The sequence below is a fragment of the Cuculus canorus genome, chromosome 1, assembly GCF_017976375.1.
Source record: "Cuculus canorus isolate bCucCan1 chromosome 1, bCucCan1.pri, whole genome shotgun sequence".
Classification (NCBI taxonomy): Eukaryota; Metazoa; Chordata; class Aves; order Cuculiformes; family Cuculidae; genus Cuculus; species Cuculus canorus.
The window spans coordinates 20,853,927-20,861,945 of NC_071401.1; positions in this window are offsets into that span (position 1 = coordinate 20,853,927).

Sequence of the window (8,019 nt, forward strand, 5' to 3'; positions counted from 1 at the left end):
AGGAACGGGTGGATGAAGTGCTTAGGGATGTGTTTTAAGGGAGCGTTAGGAATGGTTGAACTCAATGATCCAGTGGGTCCTTTCCAACCTGGTGATTCTATGAAAAAAGGAAAGAATTCTATTCTATGAAATTAGTGCTAGGATCTCTTGAGGCAACTTTAAAATACTTTGCATAGCTAATGTCACTCACTTGCTCAGGTTCTCCTATGAAATTCACTTGTATTCCATACAGCTCTTTCAGTCAATACAAGTCTATTGCTCTGCAAATGACCAAGAACTTCATGACTGATTAACTGTTCAGAAACCTTATAATTCTTCTGCAGGTTTGCAGTCCTGTTTGTAATCTTACAGGACGTGATAGAAAAAATCATCAGTGAGCATCTTCCCTACAAAATTATATAGATGGCTTTCCCTGCCATATTCGTGGATTTCAGTTTTAAATAAGATCTGTTTTTCAGAAATCAATTTATCCAAATAAATAAAGACTGATAAAACATAACAAATTACATATTAAAGTCTACAAAAAGTCAGAAAGAAGGTAAGAGGGCAGTTGCTATTATCCTTGTACTACAGAAAGGAATAAAGTAATTTGATTTATTGGTACTTTAAGCATTAAAGTTGAAAATAATAATGTAACAGCCACATAACTGCATTATGTAAGTAGCTTCAGGCTCTTTCCATAGTTCTAACTCAGTCTAGATGGCTCATCCAACAAGGACATCAGTGAATGTGTGCTTCCAATTATTCTACCATTTGAATGGCAGTGAAAATCAGGAACTAAACACAGTGCTGAGAGCTGCTTCTCAAACAGATTAACAGTAGCTAATATTTCAAATCACCATGAAGACCAGTTCCAAGCATTTTATGATCTAGTAACAGGGTCTACTGAGCTTTGATAGAATTTTCTGTAAATCTATCTTCTCCTCCACCAGTCCCACTTCTGCTTAGCTTTATGTCCAGAGAGCCAGGCTCCCTAAAGAAGAGCAAGCAGCTGGATGATTATGTCATTAATGCATTTCCATGCTGAGCCCTTCACCCTCGGTTTGAAAAGATTTGAAAGTGAAATGAGGCTTTTAGTTTGTTAATAAGAACCAGAGTATGAAGGCTTGACAGCTCCCTCTTCTAAACCTCAGTATATAAGACTTAAGATTCCAGAATGGACAATCAATGCATGATGGAGTGCATCACTATCATAGATTAGATTGCATTATTTTATGGATATTAATAAAACTATTTCACAACAAAGTCAAAAATAATTGGAAAAAGCAAGAGATTGTGAATACCTCACTTCCTTCACCTGAAAACAAGTCACTGCCTCTGCAGAGCATGCAGGTAGGAACATCTTCAACACAATGGATCATTTTGAAGCAATCCTAGCATGCAGGAAACCATCCCATTCCTAACAAACTGGCAACTGTTGTTCATTATTTTGTCTTCAGAGAAGCATTAGTTACCCACTTAAGGGAGTGTGAATCTACTATAAAGAAAAGTATTTAAAAAATGACACCAAATACCCAGTATTATTTCCAGAATCAAGCAAAAAAGATGTCTTTATTGTTTGGGAGTTTTTTCTTCTTTATTAAAACTATATGGATTTAGAAGATATTTTACACGAAGTGCTACCAGTTTTAAATTGCTGCATTTCATTTAAAAACTGTTCAACACAGGAATTTCTTCATTATTTTTTTTTCCTTCTATAAAGCATACTGTAATTTGGAGCTGAATGCAGAATATTTTTTATCCAAAGTGGAAAACTCAGTTTAGCCCAGTGTCTACCGGAGAGCTGGGAAAGGAGTTTTCCTTAATTTAGAAACTGGAATTAACATGAAAAGTTACAGAAAAGGCAAACATGATTTAATAACAAGCCCAAGAGTCTCCCTGGAGCTGGTAGAGACTAACTCAGTGGTGTTGCTGTAGTTCTATTTATGACTTAAACGCTGCTAGAAAACCAAGTTCCATTGACCTTGTAAAATCCAAGACGCCTTAGCTCTTTCTAGGCTGTGATTACCGATTTCTAAAACCGTCCCCAGGGAAAGAACATGTCCTCAATACACCAATGCCTGTTTAACTAACACTAAAGGCACTCCCATTATCTGTTGCGCTAAGAAGCCTACAAAGCAACAGACTGAGCATGAACTGCACAATTTCAGAATGCCTTTTAATTGCAGTAAGTCAGAGCAGCTCTCCTTAATCCTCACAATAACAGCACCACAGTCTTCACACCCTCAAGTGCTGCTCAGAAGTGCTGCTCTTCTAGCACTTCCCTCGTGGTCCTTTTCAGAACAGTCAGGTCATTAACTCTTCTGCAGACCTGCTGTAATACCAGCTTCCAAATTAACGTACTGTTCTGCAGCTCAGACCAAGCACATTGTACTGTTGCTAGAAATCCCAAATGGTCGTTTTCTACCTTACTGGCTTGGATAACTGTTAACCAAGATGAGCAGCTCAGTAGGAAACCACTGTCTTCTGGCTGACCCCTGCAGCTGAATAGAAGCAGCTCTTCTCAGCCTCAGTTGCCTTGCAGTCTGACTGAATATAGGCAGATAGAGAAAAAGTAAGAAAATAACAGAAATGACGAGAAACTGAGTAGCCTCAAGAGCACTAGCCACAACAGAGCATACAAGACAGCGCAAATTTGCAGGTAAGAGAGCAGTCTCTGCCAAGTTGTGCTCTTAATAAACTTTTGGCAAGACTTTAGGATACCAAAGCAGAATTTTAGGTATGGATTCTCCTCTTGAAATAGCACAAGCCAAATTGAAACCCAGGTGTTTGAATTTTTAGGGCTGCATGTAAGTCAGTTACAGGGTGATATAAATAGCTCAACTCCTCCATACAGTGCAAGACCTCAAACACCAATAAGTTAAAGTAGTTCTTATTGCTAACCCTAATGTTTTCCCCACTGCTGAACTCCAGCTGACCAACCTTTCTCCTGCAACAGTAAGTGGAAATCCATTCTCTTACAACCTCATGACCCACTCTCGGTATGCAGTCTCCTCCACATGATCTCTGCTTGGGAAGCAGCCCTCCTTTCCTTTTCTTGGTTCATATCAGCAAACAGTCAGATACCAGTTATCTCTCTTCTCCCAGGCTGTCCTTTGGCACTGTGGATGGACCAGTGTGCTATGGGAAATAAGCAGCAGCAAAGACATTAAGACTGCAGTTCAGCCTCAATTATCTTTAAAGCTACCAACATCTCAGTGCTCTCCTCTGCACCGTATTTCACAAAATCTGTAGTGATGGCTACATCCAGTTGTGCTGTGTTCCTCCCTGACATTTTCCTGCCCCAAAATGCATTGACCATCCAAAGTCAACTAACCATAAATTGTTTAAAAGAATCACTAGATTAATATTCATAAAATTTCATCCTGATAAAGCCCCAGGCACCAAGTGTTTACGCTTCTCTTTTGAGACACTGGTAAACTCAACTTTCTATCATCCAATTGTGTTCTTTCTGGGATGTAAATCACTTATGAAGTACAGATACAAAACAAAATCCTCCTTACATGTAGGTTTAACATATGCATAAACATTCACCCCTTTTCTTCCACTAAACATTCCTTTTCAGTGTGTTTTATAGTAGCTGTCAGTATCGTCCTTTGACATTTCCTGCACCTGCATTTAAAAGCTATTCAAATAAATGATATAATAGCAATCAGAACATTTTTTTCTGCTCATGTGCCGTCCCTATCTCATTCAAGAGAAAAAAATAATCAGTTATTATTCTATTGTGGTAGTCACACTGTAACCTCTCAAGTAATGAGACATCAGCAAGTCATCAGATAACCTAGAAAGACAGTGCTCATACAAAGTCCAGCAGCTGAGCAGAAAAGTAAACATTCAGTTTATTAATAATCATTTCTTTCACCAGCATACTACTGAAAACAAGTTTACTAAAAGCTTAAAGTGGCATTAGAAATCAAAGAAGGACCCAATCGCTCAGAGTATTTCCCCTCTAAAAGCATTCTCACATGAATCTCAAGCAGGGCCTTAAGCTGCTTGTGCTTTCATAGAGGGACTCAGCCAAGCAGCTGGTATCACAGCTGAGGAGCGTGTCTGAACAACATCCACGCTCCTGAATGTTCAGGGAACAGCCCTGTCCTCTCTATGAAGCCATATTCTTGCAAGTATGAAGCCATATTTTCCTCAGGGCACCTTCAGGGGGTGGAAAAACAAACACAAAGCAGACAGCAGCATTTTTAGGATCACTCAATCTTGCATCAAATTCTGGAATGAGCTCAGCCATTCCAATGAGTGAAGTCCTCGAGCCACTGCAAAACCGGCCTTTCCTCCCATAGCCCAGCGAAGCCACCACAGAGGTCAAATGACATTTCCACCTCCATTTTTGCTTTTATATAGTTACGTCCCACCCGTTTCTCTCTAACCATTCTGTACGGTAGCCAGTTAATTCTCACACGTGCTGTCTATTCTCCATTTAAACATGCACACTCCACGTAATGCCTAAAGTTTGGCAGGCTGTAGTTCTAGACAAACGAGGCAACAAATGCTTCCTAGACCAAGTCAGTAAAATAAATTAACCAGTCTCTAAGCTATACTAAGAGCTGAAGTTAAACTTAGCTTCTCCCTCCACTTGTGTATGCACATGTGGAACACTGCGCTTTCACTACATCCAGTAGCATCCAGGCACTTGAAGCGCATGTGGATGAACATGTTCACGCACTTTGTGTAGCAGCTACTGCTGCTGGATACAGAACTCAACTGACAGACGTTACGTTGGTTATGGCACATGGTTAAAGCATAGTGCCATGACTATGAAGAATTTTTTATGTTACTCACCAGATTCTCCCACAGCGTAGTTCCAGCATAAAGCCTGCCTACCTGAAAGTAGGCCATTGGAATAAAACCCTCCAACAGAATGAAGAGAGCCCTTTAACTTGGATCTGCCTACAGCAGGAGGGTCCCATTCTGCAATAAAGGTCACAACATTGCATAGTCCAATGCTCCAGTACATTAGTTTCCATCTGTACTATGAACAGAAACCATATTCTCAGTGCAGACCAAGATGGATATGGGAGAGGCAAGTAAATATGAGTAAAATGCTGCTGGAAGAAACCTAAGCAGTGTATAGCAACTTGTAGTTAGGGAGAGCTCTATTCCCATGATAAAAAAAAAAATGATAGCTAGCTTTACTACATGAAGAATTCAGCTGCACAGTCCTAAGAAAGTTCAGAACTAATAAAATTAAAGAAGAAAAGTTCTTCTTAGTTAACAGAAAAATAACTGGGAAGAGAAGCTAGTGTTTTCAGAAAATTATTCCAATTTCCTCACCAGATTTATTGGAGCTGTTGAAACCACTAATCTGGATTACCAAGCATGGAGTAATGGTAATGCTAAGTAAACACAGATCTCTCTTCTCCTGATATTTAACTCTCAAATTACACACAGAACAGTGTTTGTAATGAGTAACCAGCAGTCTACGGCCAATAACACAAAGCCGAACCAGTCTCCTATATACAGGACTTTTCAAGAAATTAATAAATAGGCCAAGTCACTTCTGTACTTTATAGCCTGTATCAGATATGACTGAATAAAATTTTCATTTTATGGATGAATGTTTAACGTTCATACAGTATTATAAATGGACTATTTAAGGCCCAGTTATATTGGCAACATTAAGATCATTTTATTTTAAGCTTCATGGATTTTCAAAACACATAAATAAAATGCTTATTACAAAATTCCATTCGCTGAAGTTTCTTCAGGAATATACATCCAGCATGATCCCAGCACACAGATAAATTACTTTTACAGAGAGCAATAAATGTTACTGAAATAGCCAGTCTGTCCAGATGCATTACAATGAAAATAGTTTGCTTTCCCTTTGCTACATCCAATGTTTGAATTTTTTTTTTCCTTTAAATAAATAGCCAGGTCTGAAGCTAAAATGTGTAAGAAAACTGACTGTGGAAGTCAACAGGCACTCCGAAGCCCTGAAAGGGAGAATAAGCAGTATTTTTCAAGTTCACTAGTTCAGGGGTAAAAATCCCTGAGACAGAAAAAACAAACAAACCCGTTTTCTTTGATGGAATGATGTTTGTAAGGGACATTGCCAACAGACAGCCATAAAGATAAACTGCAAGCTTGAGGCACAACAGTAAGACAGCACAAGGAAACCAATCTGCAATGCTAGGTAGTGAGGAATGCCTTTGTGGGGCAGCGTGGGACTTTACCCAAGACTGCCTTCTCACACGAAAAGCATTGAGCAGACATATATGCTGAGATACAAAGCACAAGATGTGTACATGCTAGCCTTGACATTTAGATGGGAAAGACTTCTATAGTGCGTCAGAAACTAATCTCACTTAATTATAAAGAGTAAACAACTGACCTTGAGTTAAACTATAAACAAGAATAAACAATATATTGCACCCCAATTTCAAAGTCACCACCAGACATTTATTATTTGAAGCCTGTAGATTAAGAAACACAGATCCATACATATTTTCTGTCGCTTGACGTCAGTGCAACACTGCTCAGCTACAGGTGTTTAATATATCAGGTCATTGTATTCACTGGGACCTGGAAAGTGATCTCAGAAGCAGTGTGCCTCTGACCTTCTAACTCAAGCCCCTGAGCTGCTGCTGGACATGAAAACAGCTCTACTGCTTCTTCTTTTAATGAGTCATACCCTGGCAGACTACTGTTCCTCGACGCATGCTGTGATAAGGGTCTCTGACTACATCCTGTTCCTTAAGCCTATTGTGCATACAGGAGTCACACCACTCAATTACGACACCATACTGATTTTCAATGCTATTTAACATGTAGGCAGGTCAAGCTAGCTAGGTGAAACAGGAGCTCACCCACACTGTTCACCAAGGCTGATCTGGGCCTTCAGGAGAAAGAAAAAAAGTTGCAGTACTTAGAGGATTTTTTTTAAACATCCAAAGCATTAAGGAGCTCATTACATCCAATGGATATGAAGAACTACAATAAGCAACACTTCAAGAAAGTGTGGTATAAATGGTGAAAGCAAGTCAAAGCAGACTTCAATCTAACCTAAGATCTAATCCTAAAGGTTAATATAGGTTCCACAACCAGTGCACTTAGGCTATGATCAGCTACAGGTTTAGAACGATTAGCAACTAAACAAGAGTCTAAAGAGCAACCTTTATATTCTGACCTAAAAATCTATAAATTACCACTGTAGAGGGATGATCTAGTTTAAAATCGGCTTATCTTTAAACTTAACTAGAAAGCAATCATCATTCTTATGTGAGGCACTCATGCTAGCTGCACTTGCTCAAGAGCAGGGCAGGACTCCCCAGAACAGATGTTGACAGCACGTGCCCTGTGCTATTTTAATATCAAAATTTCTTTATACTATTTGTGTCACTTCCTTAAGAGGATAGCATTTAAGCCAAGTTACCCCAGCCCCACTTCAGCCCAACTGTGCATTCAGTTATGCACTTAGTTTACCAGAAAGGGAGTAGCAAGCTTGCAGGGACTTGCTGAAGCATTGCTTTATTAAAGGGCACCAGGAAAAATGGCAGCTACAGAGGAAGAACATCTCACACCTTTCCCAGCAAGGCTTTATCCAATGTGCTTATCCTGAGGAAGAGGCACATCAAACTGTCATGGTGTGATTTGTGATGGCTTTCCCTCAAAAACATTAGGGCATTTTTTTCAACACAGGGATGTGCAGTTTTATGGAAGGACTGCTGTTCAAGTTCTCTAAATGGACTCTCTAGACTTCAGGCTTTTGCCCTAGATTTAGGTCACTAGTAATTGGACATGTGTGGAAAATGCACAGGCTCAGTTCAGTGTTGCTTAATTAATTTCTTAGTCTGTTGCTTTGGCAGTCGTCCTACAAAATGGAACAGCGGATATCTAAACTTGTGTTGAAGAATACATTATGACAATAGCAAGCCTCCCAAAAATAAACCGAACTCTTGGTACTAGTGAAATAAATATTTTAAATTGCCTGGATTAGAGAGTGCAATCAGTTTTAAGTTGCTCAGGTGAAACTATCAGCTTGGTTAATTAAAAGGAATTATTTCT